Source organism: Schistocerca gregaria, chromosome 10, assembly GCF_023897955.1.
Source record: "Schistocerca gregaria isolate iqSchGreg1 chromosome 10, iqSchGreg1.2, whole genome shotgun sequence".
Lineage (NCBI taxonomy): Eukaryota > Metazoa > Arthropoda > Insecta > Orthoptera > Acrididae > Schistocerca > Schistocerca gregaria.
This window is the reverse complement of record NC_064929.1, coordinates 157,715,286-157,729,136: the sequence shown is the minus strand read 5'-3', so window position 1 is coordinate 157,729,136 and position 13,851 is coordinate 157,715,286. Positions and strand designations below refer to the sequence as shown.

At 39.5% G+C, this 13,851-nt stretch overlaps 1 protein-coding gene across 8 annotated transcripts in view; it reads left to right on the top strand.

The window, feature by feature from the left end:
* Positions 1-2,915: 2,915 nt before the first annotated feature.
* The window catches only part of LOC126293658 (NK-tumor recognition protein-like), a 95,103-nt gene continuing 84,167 nt past the window's right edge, over positions 2,916-13,851 (top strand). For 7 of the 8 annotated variants that reach the window (XM_049986948.1, XM_049986949.1, XM_049986944.1 and 4 more), the window contains exon 1: positions 2,931-3,051. The gene's annotated coding sequence lies outside the window, so the exon portion shown is untranslated. Of the gene's footprint in view, positions 3,052-13,851 lie in introns of all 8 variants that reach the window. The other variant, XM_049986943.1, reaches the window with a different exon arrangement.

Genomic DNA, 13,851 nt, shown 5'->3' with positions numbered 1-13,851 from the left:
AATAATTACTACATTGGCTACTTAATGTGGGCAGCCACCTCCTCTTCAGGAAAGGGGTAGACTGCCCTGTTGTTTACAAGTCTGTCAAGATCTTCATTCCGTAGTTGATACTGATTTTTGGTATTTCCAATCATATCATCATCAGGCAACAGGGACCGAAGAAGGACCTCGGCAGTCTCCTGCCAGGATTTTGTCCTCCTGTCGCTATGCCTGATCGTTGATATCATCATTCGGGAGAATATCTTTTCCCTAACTAGTTTATAGGGTACACCCCATGGGTCCAATGCTAACTGATTTAAAACAAAGCTCTCCCAACTCAGTGCCCTATTCTGCTCGAACTTCATTTTGAAATTTCTCTTTTGCCTCCCGGTATTGCAATAGCCATCTTTGCTTTTCCCACCAGACGACACTGCGCTGGTAGTGCCTCCTCAGCCTTCTGACTGACTGACTGACTGGCTGACACAATTCTTCTAGCTCGGCTGACCATGGTGACAGGGAGGCTACCATGGCCCCCCTCCTGCTCTGGTTATTGCACTCACTAGTTTCTCAGCCCTCTTGTCTACATCAAGATCCTGTTGCACTTCACCTCCTGGCAATGGAGGAATGTCGCACTCTCTTGCTAATTGCTCCCAGTCTGCACTTTTGTAATTAAGTTGCAACTCCCACCCCATGACCCAGTGGCACTCTCTGTCTCCTAAAGTAAAGGTAATAAGATTGTAATCGCTTGTGGTGGCGTTCTCTTCAACTTTCCAGTTTTGTATCATATTTATAGCATTCGGTGTGACTAGTGTCACATCGATGTTGATACCTTGCCCCCTCCCGCAGCATAGGTGGGAGGATTACCAAGTTTATTAGCCACCACAAGTTGTAAAGCCATGATCATCTCCTCCACTTTACCACCATTTTCATCTCTTGTGCCAGTGTACCATAGCGGGGATTTTGCATTTATGTCAGCTGTTATAACCATTTTTCGCTCCCGCAACGCCGTGGCTACTCTTGTTAAGTGATCCAGGTGTTCGATGTTAACTCCATACTGGAAATACACATTTATGATAGTTATAAACCCCGTAGGAGATTGTATCTCCAAGGCGTTGCAGTGACTGTTGGAGTGTTGGGAAAGTGTTGTTACCCGTAGGGTTTGGTTTGTGACAAATATTGCCGCTCTGGGGGCATCCCCACTGCTGACAATCTGCCATGTGGCTGCTGTGAAAGATAGTTTCCTGGCCTTTAGAGTATGGCTCCTGTAGGCAGAGAACATCAAGCGTCCTGTATGGTTTGGTTTAGTGGTTAAGCCTATTTAAATTTCATGGGTTCGTCAATGAGCAAAACTGGCGAATTTGGAGGAATGAGAATCCGCGTTTCGAGATCGAGAAGTCTCATCATTCTCAATGGGTGACTGTGTGGTGTGTAGTGTCCAGTCACGGAATAATCGGTGCGACATCCCTTGATGGCACGGTAACTACCGAACAGTATGTGAAGATTTTGGAAGACGATTTTATCCCCATTATCCAAAGTGACCGTCATTTTGTCAGGACGTGGTTCATGCAAGACAGAGCTCGAGCCAATCGAAGCAGAAGAATGTTTGCTGTCCTTGAGGAGCACTTTGGAGACCGCATTTTGCCTCTGGGGTACCCAGAGGCCACTAGAATGGGCCTCGATTGGCCGCCATATTCTCTGACTCTGAACACATGCGACTCTTTTTTTTTTTTTTGTAGGGCTATGTTATAGACAAGGTGTACGGCAATGATCCCGAAGTCATTGGTGAGCTGAACACAGCCATTCAGGAGTTTATCAATGTCTCGACACCTCAGCGGGTCGTGCAGAATTTCACTATTCGTCTGCGCCACGTCATCGTCAATGTTGGCAGGCATATCGAGCATGTCACAACCTAAATCTGAATATCTGCAGTAACGTTTACATGTTGAATAAAGTGTGCGCAATCCGTAGTTCGTAAGTAATTTACGGTTTTATTCGTATAGTTCAATAATTGTCACCCTGTATGTATCTGTGGAGTGAGCATAGCGTACTACTGTTGTTGTAGACATCAAAACAGCCAAGTCACTTAATTTTTTGCTGGCCGTGGTGGCCGAGCGCTTCAGTCTGGAGCCGCGCGACCGCTACGGTCGCAGCTTCGATTTCTGCCTCGGGCATGGGTGTCTGTGATGTCCTTAGATTGGTTAGGTTTAGGTAGTCCTGAGTTCTAGGGGACTGATGATCTCAGGTGTTAAGTCCCATAGTGCTCAGAGCCATTTGAACTTAATTTTTTGGACGACGGCGCTTGTCTGCAGTTTGCTATAATAGCGAAATGTGAATATTACACTTGTTGACCTTCTTTTATACGGGTTTCTGCACGTTTCAGTTTTAATAACAGCTATGGTGCAAACGTTTTTTGCTGTGGATGTAAAGAAAAGTATGTGAAAGGAGGACCAGTTACTTTTCACAGCTGTGTACAAGAAGTGTGTAATTGTAAATGTCATAGTGATATGATGCACTTTATATGTTGAAAAATACTGAGACATGGTGTTGGGAAGACTTGTATTGTTGAAATAAATTCTAAAATGTCATGGTCATGTATCTACATGACAAGTGCTGGATAAATTTGCAAGTGTGTGTGCGTAAACTGACAGTCAGTGTATATATATTGGTGCTTTATTCTAATGAAGATAAGATATATACATGATAATCTGATTAATTTCTTCCTATTTATGCTGGTTCTCACTCAAACTCTTGTCTGTATCTAAGTATTCTTGCATGAGACAGTTTCCTATACAATGTCATTGTAACGTAATTAATTAGAATATACTCGTCAATCAGAAACGGTGCGAAAGAAAACATAAAAAATATTTTGGTTGTCACTGCTTTTTATACCATATGCTGCTTCGACCTTAGATTCTATCTTTGATCAAAGCTATGCTGTAATTGTTACATCTTTGCGGCACTCTCTGCTTAACCAATGACGTTTAAGCGCAGATTGTTTGAAAGTTGTTTGTAAACATCTTGTTTGAAGTTCAGTGGAAATGTGTAAATAAGCATTATGGCAGTATGCTGGAGGTATGTAAGACGTATTTTTTTAACTAGTGGGTAGTGAAGTATAATTCTTTTACACGCATTTTGGCTGTCTGCAGTTTCCTCCTTCATTTGTTCCGGAGGCTCAGAACGTCATGTTTCATTCATCACCGTTTCAGCTGGTACAGAGCAATAAATACTTCTAAGTTTTACTTACTTAAATAGAGTTCTCCCAAACGAAGCAAATACTTCAGCCCAAGAAAAAGCACGTAGACACTGTTGTCAACACAAAGAATGGCTGAAGCAGGAAAGGCATCGGAAGCATATTGTCACTAACGAAGATTCCTTCAGTGAAAGCGCTGAATCGGTATTGAAATTGCACTGAGGAAACTTTTTTGAGAAGTGTACCCAGAACACAGCATTGCTTGTAAATGCAATGTAATTTGTAGGAAAATTGAATGCATGCGAATTTGTTGCTATAGATTTGTGTGGGGTGTTAAAATATTGCATGAAGAGTTATATGAAGAAATAATTACTGAATTGTCAGCTGATATTTTAAAATTTACGATATAGTTATCTGAGGTAATTTGCTACGCACTGAATTTGTTAATTCTATATGTCTCCGAATATTGTTATAAAGCAGGATGATACGATCAGATTATTCGATATGTTGACCTCATATGTCTTTCTGTTATGTGTTCTTGCCCAAATTTTATGTTCGTCGTCCATTATTTTAATCTGTCTACAAATTTTATTGGCTGTAATCGTTGAAAACAGTTAGTAAAAACAGCAATCACTATATAATTCAGACATTGAATTGGCTGCGAGAATAAAGAGAGTTTGGGGGGGGGGGGGGTGATATCAAAGAGTTCTGTAATGTGATTTCAGTTGCTTTAACATCTCCACTGTATGGTGAGTGGCCTTTGTTACTCATTTCAATGTTTGTATGTCACCTAGGATTCCCCATTACAGTATTGGATATTCTTATTAATATTTCATCAACAGCATGGCTCTTGTTTAATATTCACTCTGTGTAGTGTTGTTAGGGCACTGCCTATCAAAGGGTTGAAGATCCTATGTGTAATTAAACCTTAACCTTAATGTAAGTGCTGCTTACACTACATCCACTAACAGTGCTAGTATGTGATTATCCTGCACTGCAGCAGTGATTTGTAAACACAATACAATCCAGGCTGTACAAACTTGATATTAACCAAATGTTTACCATCATCACATGTTATGTTTATTAAGAACTTTTGATCAATACTGAAGAGCTTCTGTAATACCCATCACCATTCATTTACAAAATATATGTTGCCTTCCTGTACTACTATTGTGTGTCTAAATAAATGTATAAGATATTAAGTAATAGTCCAAGTTGTATTAGAACTTTCCTGAAAAACTGCAACATAGTCTACAAACCACTGTGAAATGCGTGGTAGTGGATAGGACCAACTACCCATCGCATCACATATTAGATTTTTGTCCCATTCCATAAAACATAGGAAGAAAGATTTCTTAAATTCCTTACTCTGTAATTAGTATAATCTTGTCTTTTTGGTCCATATGGGAGGAGTGTGTAGGGGCTTGTAGTATATTGTTAGATTCTTCACTTAAGACTGATTCTCAAAACTTTGTAAGCAAGCTCACTTGGGACAGGTACTGCCTGCCATTTAAAATTCTTCAGCTTTTATGTGGCACTCTCCTGTGAGTCAAACAAACCTGTGTCCATATGTGCTGCATTTCTTTCTATGTTCAGCATCCCCATTAATCTTATCTGGTATGGTTTACACACACTTCGACGGTGTTGCAGTACTGGTAGCATGATTGTTTCATAGTCGATCTCCTTTGTAGTCTGTCTGTATTTTCCCTGTGTCCTACTGATGAAGTGAAGTCTGACACTTGCTTTACCTACAACTGATAAGTGATGAGACTTTGTAATGATTCCTTTTTGTTTCCCAACAAATTATTACTCAGGTATTTGTATGAGCTGACTGATTCAAACTGTGATGCATTAATATTGTAATTGTGGGATACTACTTTTTTCTTCTTTTTCTGAGGTGCACATTGTTAAATTTCTGAACATTTAAAGCAAGTCACCTATCACTGTGTCATTTATAAATCTTACCAAGATCAGCCTTAATATTGGTGAAACTTTCATCAGACAGTACTCCATTATAGATAATGTCATCATCTGTGAAAAGTCAGATCATATGATTAACATTGTGTGCCATGTTATTAATATATAGCATGAACAACAATGCCAACACAATTCGCTAGGACAAACTTGAAGTTACTTCTAATCTGTTGATGACTCCGCATCCATGATAACATTTTGCATCCTCCTTACCAAGAAGTTCTCAATGCATGTGCATATTTTGTTTAATATGGCATGTGATTGTATTCTCACAAATAATTGTATGTGCAGTACTAATTCAAATGCTATTCAGATGTCAAGAAGTAAAGCCTCGAGCTGACTTTGTTGTTCCATGCCTTTAAGGATTTAATGCGAGAAATATGCACAAGACGTGTGTAATGTGAAAGTTAAAGGACAGGTAACATCAGCTTAACAGAATACAAATGTGCCATTCCATTGAGCAGTATATGTCGTTGCACTGTAGTGTGTCTGACTAGAGCAGTGGAAACACAAATCTCTTCCTCTTCAGCAGTGGATACCAACCTTTAGTACCATTACCTCGGAGTACAATCTCATATGAACCAGTACCACTGCCTTTTTTCCCCACACCATCATCAGTATTAGCACCTAATGCGCTGGTTGCCAAAGTAGTACCCTATTGAAAGACTCGCAACAGGCTGGTGAGTCATAACGTCATTATTATTAAGTAGGCTATAGAACAAAAAAGAACTGCATTGCATTGGATACAGTCCCCAACAGTAAGTCTTTCCTTCTCATCCCGTACAGTAAGTCTCCCCTGACCTGTAGTTCTGGGTGACTTCCCAAAATCTACCCCTTTTCCTAGACCTCTCCAGTCCTTTTCCTTCAGCCCTCTTCATTCCCCTTCAACCCTTTTGCTTGAAGAAGGAGCTACTGTCTCCAAAAGCTTGCCAATTGCAACCATCTTTTTCGTGTGTGTTATGCTGCCTCTTGGTGGATAGATTTTTCTATCTATCCAATTAAATTATTTTGCCTTGTTCAGTATCACTGTGCTGCCATATAAGTACAATAGGGTTTTATTCACTTTTTGCGGTTAGGAGTGGAAGTTAAACTGTGTGAATCTACAGTAGAATGTTCAGTATGAGGACTACTATTTGTATAGAGAGGGAAGTGTGAGTGGCGTCGAAAAATTCCAAAATGAAAGACTTGCTGACAGGCTAAAGTCTAGCTCAAGACCAGAAGCAGTCACAGCGGTGCTTATCTGCTGCTCGTAGGTTCGCAGTGCGTCAGTTCAGTTAGCCAGTGGGATAATTCTTTGATGCAACCACTGAGACGTGAGAAGAGGCGATGTATTTCTAGCTCTGAAATTGATACAAACCATTGTCTTGTCTGCTGTTTTTGGTATATTTGTGAGTTTTGTGAAAAATATTTTTTGATTATGGCATCAAATTCTATCAGGTGGACTGATAAATGTGATTTAGTTCTGCACACGACACCATCCATTGGTGCATGTCTCGTGGATTAGTTGCAGATACATGAAAATATATCAAATGTGGTGGGAAAATGACTGCGCTGTTGATCTGTGCAAGTATGCTAAGAGGATCAGCATTTTTTAGTTAAATCATGGGTGAAGGTAGATGGATCAATGTTTATTAATATGTAAAGTGAGTGACTCTGTTATTAATAAGACATTGATCCATCTACCTTCTCCCATGATTTAATTTAAAAACATTGATCCACTTCCTCAGTGTGCTCACGCAGATTGATTGCATAGTCATTTCACCACCACATTTGATCATTTTTATATCTCTGCAATTAATCCATGAGATATGCACCAACAGACAGCGTTGTTTGCATAACTAAATCACATTTATCAGTCCATTTTATAACCACTCACTAATACATTGGAAAACAGCAGACAAGGCTTCAATTTCGGTGATAAAAATACATCTTTTTGTCTCTCATTGGTTATGTCAAAGAATCATCTCATTCGCTACGTGAACTGATGCACTGCCAACATATGAGTGGTAGATAAGCACTGCCACAAATGCCACTGGGCCAGATGTAAACTGTAGCCAAAATGTTGTACTACAGACAGGTTGTGAAACCAGTAATCCTATTTGCTGGTGCACTTCCTGAAGAGAGGCTAAACTGTGACCAGGAATTGCTACAGTGACAGGTCAGAAAAGCCTTTGAAGCTTGTGTACGGTCAAATCCCTCTGAGTGGATAATGTGCCCCATAAATTCACGTATGCAGACATGTAAGATGTTGACATGCCCATCATACAGCATAAACTTGATACCATCATGTTTTTGTTTACATAGATCTGGAAAGAAAATTTGCAGAATCATAAGTTTTTAAATGATGACATGATTTTGGAGGCTATTAGAACCATGTCAGGGAGGTCAAGTGGGTTGAGCAGTAGACTTTGGCCCTTCAGGTCTCAAATTTTAACTCAAGTAAGGGTGGAGATTTTTCATTGTTCAGTCCCTCCAAGATGACATCAGGTGCACTTAGCCTGCTGTCAGAATGAGTACTTGGTTTCTTTCTCCAGGTTGAAACGTAGCCGGGCTGAGGGATTCGCCACCTTTCCTCCACCTAGAGCTTCAGAAGGGCCGCATTCTGCCGCTAGTCAGGCCAATACTCCAGTGAGAGGCTTGCACCACTGACTTTAATATCATTGGTCTTTTTTTTCTGGAGTGTATTTTCAAATGTAGGGGCAAGTTGAGACAACTGCGTTGCTAAGGATTAGGACTGACCCTACGACTTATCTTAGAAGCTAGCGTAAGGAAGGGCAAACCTACTTTTTTAGCATTTGTAGACTTAGTGAAAGCTTTTGACAATGTTGACTGGAATACTCTCTTTCAAATTCTGAAGGTGGCAGGGGTAAAATACAGGGAGCGAAAGGCTATCTACAATTTGTACAGAAACCAGATGGCAGTTATAAGAGTCGAGGGGTATGAAAGGGAAGCAGTGGTTGTGAAGGGAGTGAGACAGTGTTGTAGCCTATCCCTGATGTTATTCAAACTGTATAATGAGCAAGCAGTAAAGGAAGCAACATAACAATTCGGAGTAGGAATTAAAAGCCATGGAAAAGAAATAAAAACTTTGAGGTTCGCTGATGACATCGTAATTCTGTCTGAGACAGCAAAGGACTTGGAAGAGCAGCTGAACGGAATGGACAGTGTCGTGAAAGGAGGATATATGATGAACATCAACAAAAGCAAAATGAGGATAATGGAATGCAGTCGAATTAAGTCGGGTGATGCTGAGGGAATTAGATTAGGAAATGAGACACTTAAAGTAGTAGATGAGTTTTGCTATTTGGGGAACAAAATAACTGAAGATGGTCAAAGTAGAGAGAATATAAAATGGATACTGGCAACGGCAAGGAAAGCATTTCTGAAGAAGAGAAATTTGTTAACATGGAGTGTGTCAGGAAATCGTTTCTGAAAATATTTGTATGGAGTGTAGCCATGTATGGAAGTGAAACATGGACGATAAAAAGTTTGGACAAGAAGAGAATAGAAACTTTCGAAATGTGGTGCTACAGAAGAATGCTGAAGATTAGATGGGTAGATCACATAACTAATGAGAGTAGGTATTGAATAGAATTGGAGAGAAGAGAAATTTGTGGCACTACTTGACTAGAAGAAGGGATCAGTTGGTAGGGCATATTCTGAGGCATCAAGGGATCACCAATTTCGTATTGGAGGGCAACATGGAGGGTAAAAATCGTAGAGGGAGACCAAGAGATGAATACACTAAACAGATTCAGAAGGATGTAGGTTGCAGTAGGTACTGGGAGATGAAGAAGCTTGCACAGGATAGAGTAGCATGGAGAGCTGCATCAAACCAGTCTCAGGACTGAAGACCACAACAACACGGATTAGGACAGGGAAAAGTAATGCACGTACACTTACTGTATTAAAATTGTAAGAAAAGTTGTAATGTTCCTGTTGATTAATGACTTGCCCTTCTATTTTATGTAGTATATCCGATGGGTATGATGAATGGTGTCCCCTTCCCACAGATAAATCAGTTTCCTTGTTGCAGTATATATTGTGATGTGACGGGGCAAGAGAAGTATTCCATAATAGTTGTCAGCTTTGACCAGTGAAGTAATGTTAATGTCTACTGTGATGTCTTTTAGTCTGTATTTTCTCTGTTTCGTCATTAGTTGGCGAAACCAACATGTGTAAAATAAAAAATACCTGGTTGTGGTGACAGTTATCTGGAGTTATTAATTAAAACTTCTGGGTTGAATTGCCGTGGTCCATATATAAAACTTCTCCTCCTTCCTGACATTTCGTTGCCTACTGCGGGCAACATCTTTTCAGTTGAGTCGGCGACTGGCTGCTAGGCGCCGGAGGTCCCACTTATATAGAGCACTTAGATGGCGCCACCACTCATCACGTGCTTTAGACTTTATAACTATCTGTGGCTAGTGCCATCTCTCTTGATTACAAGTAATCGATTGTCACTTTGTTGGTAAAAAGTTGACTGCCATATCTTGAAGCACGTGATGAGTGGTGGCTCCATCTAAGTGCTGTATATAAGCGGGACCTCAGGGCCTAGCAGCCAGTCGCCGACCCACCTCAGAAGATGTTGCCCGCAGTAGGCAACGAAACGTCAGGAAGAAGAAGTAGTTTTATATATGGACCGCGGCAGTTCAGCCCGGAAGTTTTAATTAATGAGGATGGCGGCCGTGAAAGCTTACATGTTATGAGTTATCTGGGGGTTGGGTTGTTTGGGGGAGGAGACCGGACAGCGAGGTCATTGGTCTCATCGGATTAGGGAAGGGAGTCGGCCATGCCCTTTCAAAGGAATCATCCTGGCATTTGTCTGGCGCGATTTAGGGAAATCACGGAAAACCTAAATCAGGATGGCCGGCCGCGGGATTGAACCGTCGTCCTCCCGAATGCGAGTCCCGTGTGCTATCCACTGCGCCACCTCGCTCGGTTATGGGTTATCTGAGTTTATAAAAATTGCCATTCATAACATGTCATAGGTACCATATTATTTACGATATTTGTCACATGTTTTCTTTGATCAAAGCTGACAACTTGCATTTAGCCATGTGATAAAGTACTGTGACTGTGGCTATCATGCACCTAGGTAGTAGAAGTTCCCAGTTTCTGAAGATTTCAATGTCACATCTATGGTATGGCCATTGGACATAACATTATAGTTGGATGAAAATTGGCATTATTCAGGACTCTTATTCAACAGTCTCATGTTGGAATACTATATTAAGCTGCTCCTTTTGTGCAAAATGTGGTTTTATGTTGATTAGAGTAAAAGTGATCCGCAGTTTAGCATGAGAGACATGCGTCTGTCGGCATTAATTTGTTCGTTCATTCATCACTTTCCATAATTACATCAAGGAGGAGAACCTTCAAGAATATAGAACATGTGAAGGTATAAGTTAACAGAAGATGAATTTGTGTGAGCTTAATCTCTATGTTGTAGGAACAGTAAACTACCACCATAAGGATTAGTGCTGCCCAATATTATGCCATCTAATTTTTGTTGAGGAAAGTGGAAAGAAGGTTATTTTGGAAAAAAACCACCTAAGTTATACTATGTAACTGCTCTTTATATGATTGTTAACTTAATTTTTACTTTATTGTCATGGCATTTTTCAAAGAAAGTATTTCCCTTCGTCTCTAAATATTGAGGTCTATTTACAGAACATTACTGTCTGTCATTCAGCTCTACAACGAGCGCTGCTGCTAGTTATTTAGTTAGTGTGTGTTTTCAGTACCTTCTCTAGATATTCACATAATTTGTAGAAAGAGTTGCTAATGATATGGTTTTAATTTTCTTTTGAATTTCCAATTTCTTGCTTTATTGTATGGGTGTTTGTTTTATATTGTCCCGCCAGTGTACATAACTCCACTCTGAACTCTAGGCAAGGACGCAAAGTTAAGTGAAAACAATTTTTGTGTCTCACATTGTGACTTTGTAAATCACATTTCAGCTTAAATTTATTTTTATCATCAGCAGTAAAACCACTAGAAAGTGAGTGAAATCATTCAACTATTCTTAAAAAGCTTATGCAGTATGCAGTGAAAGTGCATTTAAGGTGCTCATGACTTTTGCATTGAGTGCTGCAGTTGGTAACTGTTTGCATGTTGAATGATGGGAAGTGAACACAACAAATGAGGAGACAGACAACAAAACAAGATGTTGGAACCAGTGAGAAAGTAAAGTTCAATAAATGTATGAAATTACATAGCAGCATAATGGATTTCATTGCACAGAATGTTGTCATATACAGCAGAATATTCTCTAAAATTTAAACTGTAGGCTTAGGTTCCTGCATAATCACACCCAAAGAAATCGAGACATTCCAAAAATACAGTTTCTGAAACAATCAAAGCAGTCAGTGTACACAGCCAGTTTTCCTCCAGTAATATTTGTTGGCATTTGCAAACTCACAACCCATCTGTAACATTGAAATACAAAACAGTGGTCTAAGGAATCATGCCATATTCTGATAAACATAAAATACAAGAAATACATACAAAAAACCATAATAGCGGCAGGGTTGCTCTACTTTAATCCCATCTATAAAAAAAATACCATGCGGTTTAAAAAAAAAAGAGCTATATTTAACTAAAAAAATGTAATTTGCATACTAAGTGTTAAATAGTTAGCCTTACATAAATTAAAAAGAGCCATCGTATTTCTTGAATGCAAAATGGCTGTCAGTGCATTTAATTTTATTAGTATTGTGTTTTAACTTTTCTTGAAATATAAGGAACACAGTTAAATTATCACTCACAAAAAAAAAGGTTACTTTAACTTGATGTAGAATTGTAGTGACTGTACAGTACAATTTAGTCATTTTTGGAAGCATGCAGAAAATTATAGATCTTCTTCTAGTTTCTAGGATGTATTCTTTCCTAAATTATTTCTTCTTTTTGACCAAACAAGCTCATAGATGGAGAAAATTCTCTCAGTGGATGCAGTGCTGGCAGCACAAGAAATGAGACACTGATAAAGAAGTTGTAAGAATGGATTAGTGCTTTGAATAAATTGATTTTAGGAATTTAAGTTGGACTGTTAAATCATCAGTACATAGAAAATATAATCAAGAAAACTGTTGTAAACTATCAAACTACTGATTCTAGAAGTGACAGTAAGTTTATATGTTGTGTGTCACAACAAAAACCCATAAAAACTCAGTTTTAAACACTAGGTTGGTTTTTCAAAAATACCCTGATTTACTCAACCTTGAATAGCTACCAGTCTCTCAGTATCCACACCAAAGACAAAAGTAATGAATTTGCATCCCCCACTGAAACGAGTCATTGGATTCACTGATTCTCATTGGCTGCTGTACACTATCACCTGATTGGCTATGACTAGTGGAAACTAATTGTCAGCAGCAGCTAGCAGCTGATGAATTGCTAGCACTGTAAGTGCACGTTAACCGACTTGTACAAGATACACAGTTAATTACTTTACACAGTGTTCTTACAGCTTGCTTATTGTGAATAAACATGATTAAAATCTGAAACCATCATCAAATATCAGTATTAAATTGTGAAAGTGCTTTAGTGTGCCATCAAAAATCAGTACTAAATTGCGGGAGTGCTATACGCAGGAAGTGAAGAAATATTCTTCCCTTTTGAGACCATATCTGTGAATTTAATTACTTTCTGTCAGTAATTCTGGACAGTGAGTATTTTCATGAGGGGAAATTTCTGTTGTGCATTTTTCTGTCTTTAATTCAGTACAGGCCAAACGATATTGTGAGTATGGGCAGTATAAGCAGAAAAATCACTGTAAGTAGCTCTTCTGTTCAAAAAAGTAATGCAAACCAGAATTACTATTTTTCTTTCACAGGAAGTGAGCACTTATATTTAAGGGAATTTGAATTCACCATGTGATGGTGGCATTATTGCAAGTAGAAGTGACGGCGGCATATTGTTCCGCTCTGAACGCTCAACACCGGCAGTGCTAGTATTAGTGGCTGCTGTTGTGCTGAAAATCTGGAAAGATGTACACTTGAACATTTCGGTGACACAGGGCATGAAACAGCCATTGAAATTTGCATTTGCTGCTTTGGGATAACATAGTGAAGCATCTAGGGGATGGAAGCAATGCATTGTTACCTTCCCCTGAAAAGTTCAAAGATGTGTCCTCAGCCGGTAAGGTGGTGGTCATTGTCTTTTTCGATGTCTCAGGTCTGATACTCTTTAAATTCTTTGAGCATGGAAAAATGTCAACAGTGATATGTACTGAGAGACTCTCTGTAGCCTGCGTAAGTTCATCAAGAGCAAACAGCCTGTGCTGCCCATAGAGGAAGTGATTCTGCTCCATGATAATGCCCATCCACACATCTCTGAGCTCACACAAAGTGCAGTGGCCAAGTTCAAGTGGGAGCAGCTTGAGTATCCGTCATACAGCCCAGACATATCGTGTTGCAAGGTGTATGACTCTGTAGGCCTACATACTCTGGAAGCCACTGTACGGTGTGTGGCAGAGAGTACCATATACCGCTATTAGTCATTTCCTTTCCCGTTCCACTCACAAATAGAGGGAAAAATGTTTGTCTGTATGCCATTGTATGAACCCTAATTTCTCATATCTTTGTGGGCCTATGTGAAGCGTATATTGTCAGCAGCAGTAGAATCATTCTGCAGACAGCATCAAATGCTGGTCCTCTAAATTTTCACAGTAATGTACCTCAAAAAGAACTTTGACTTCCCTCAGG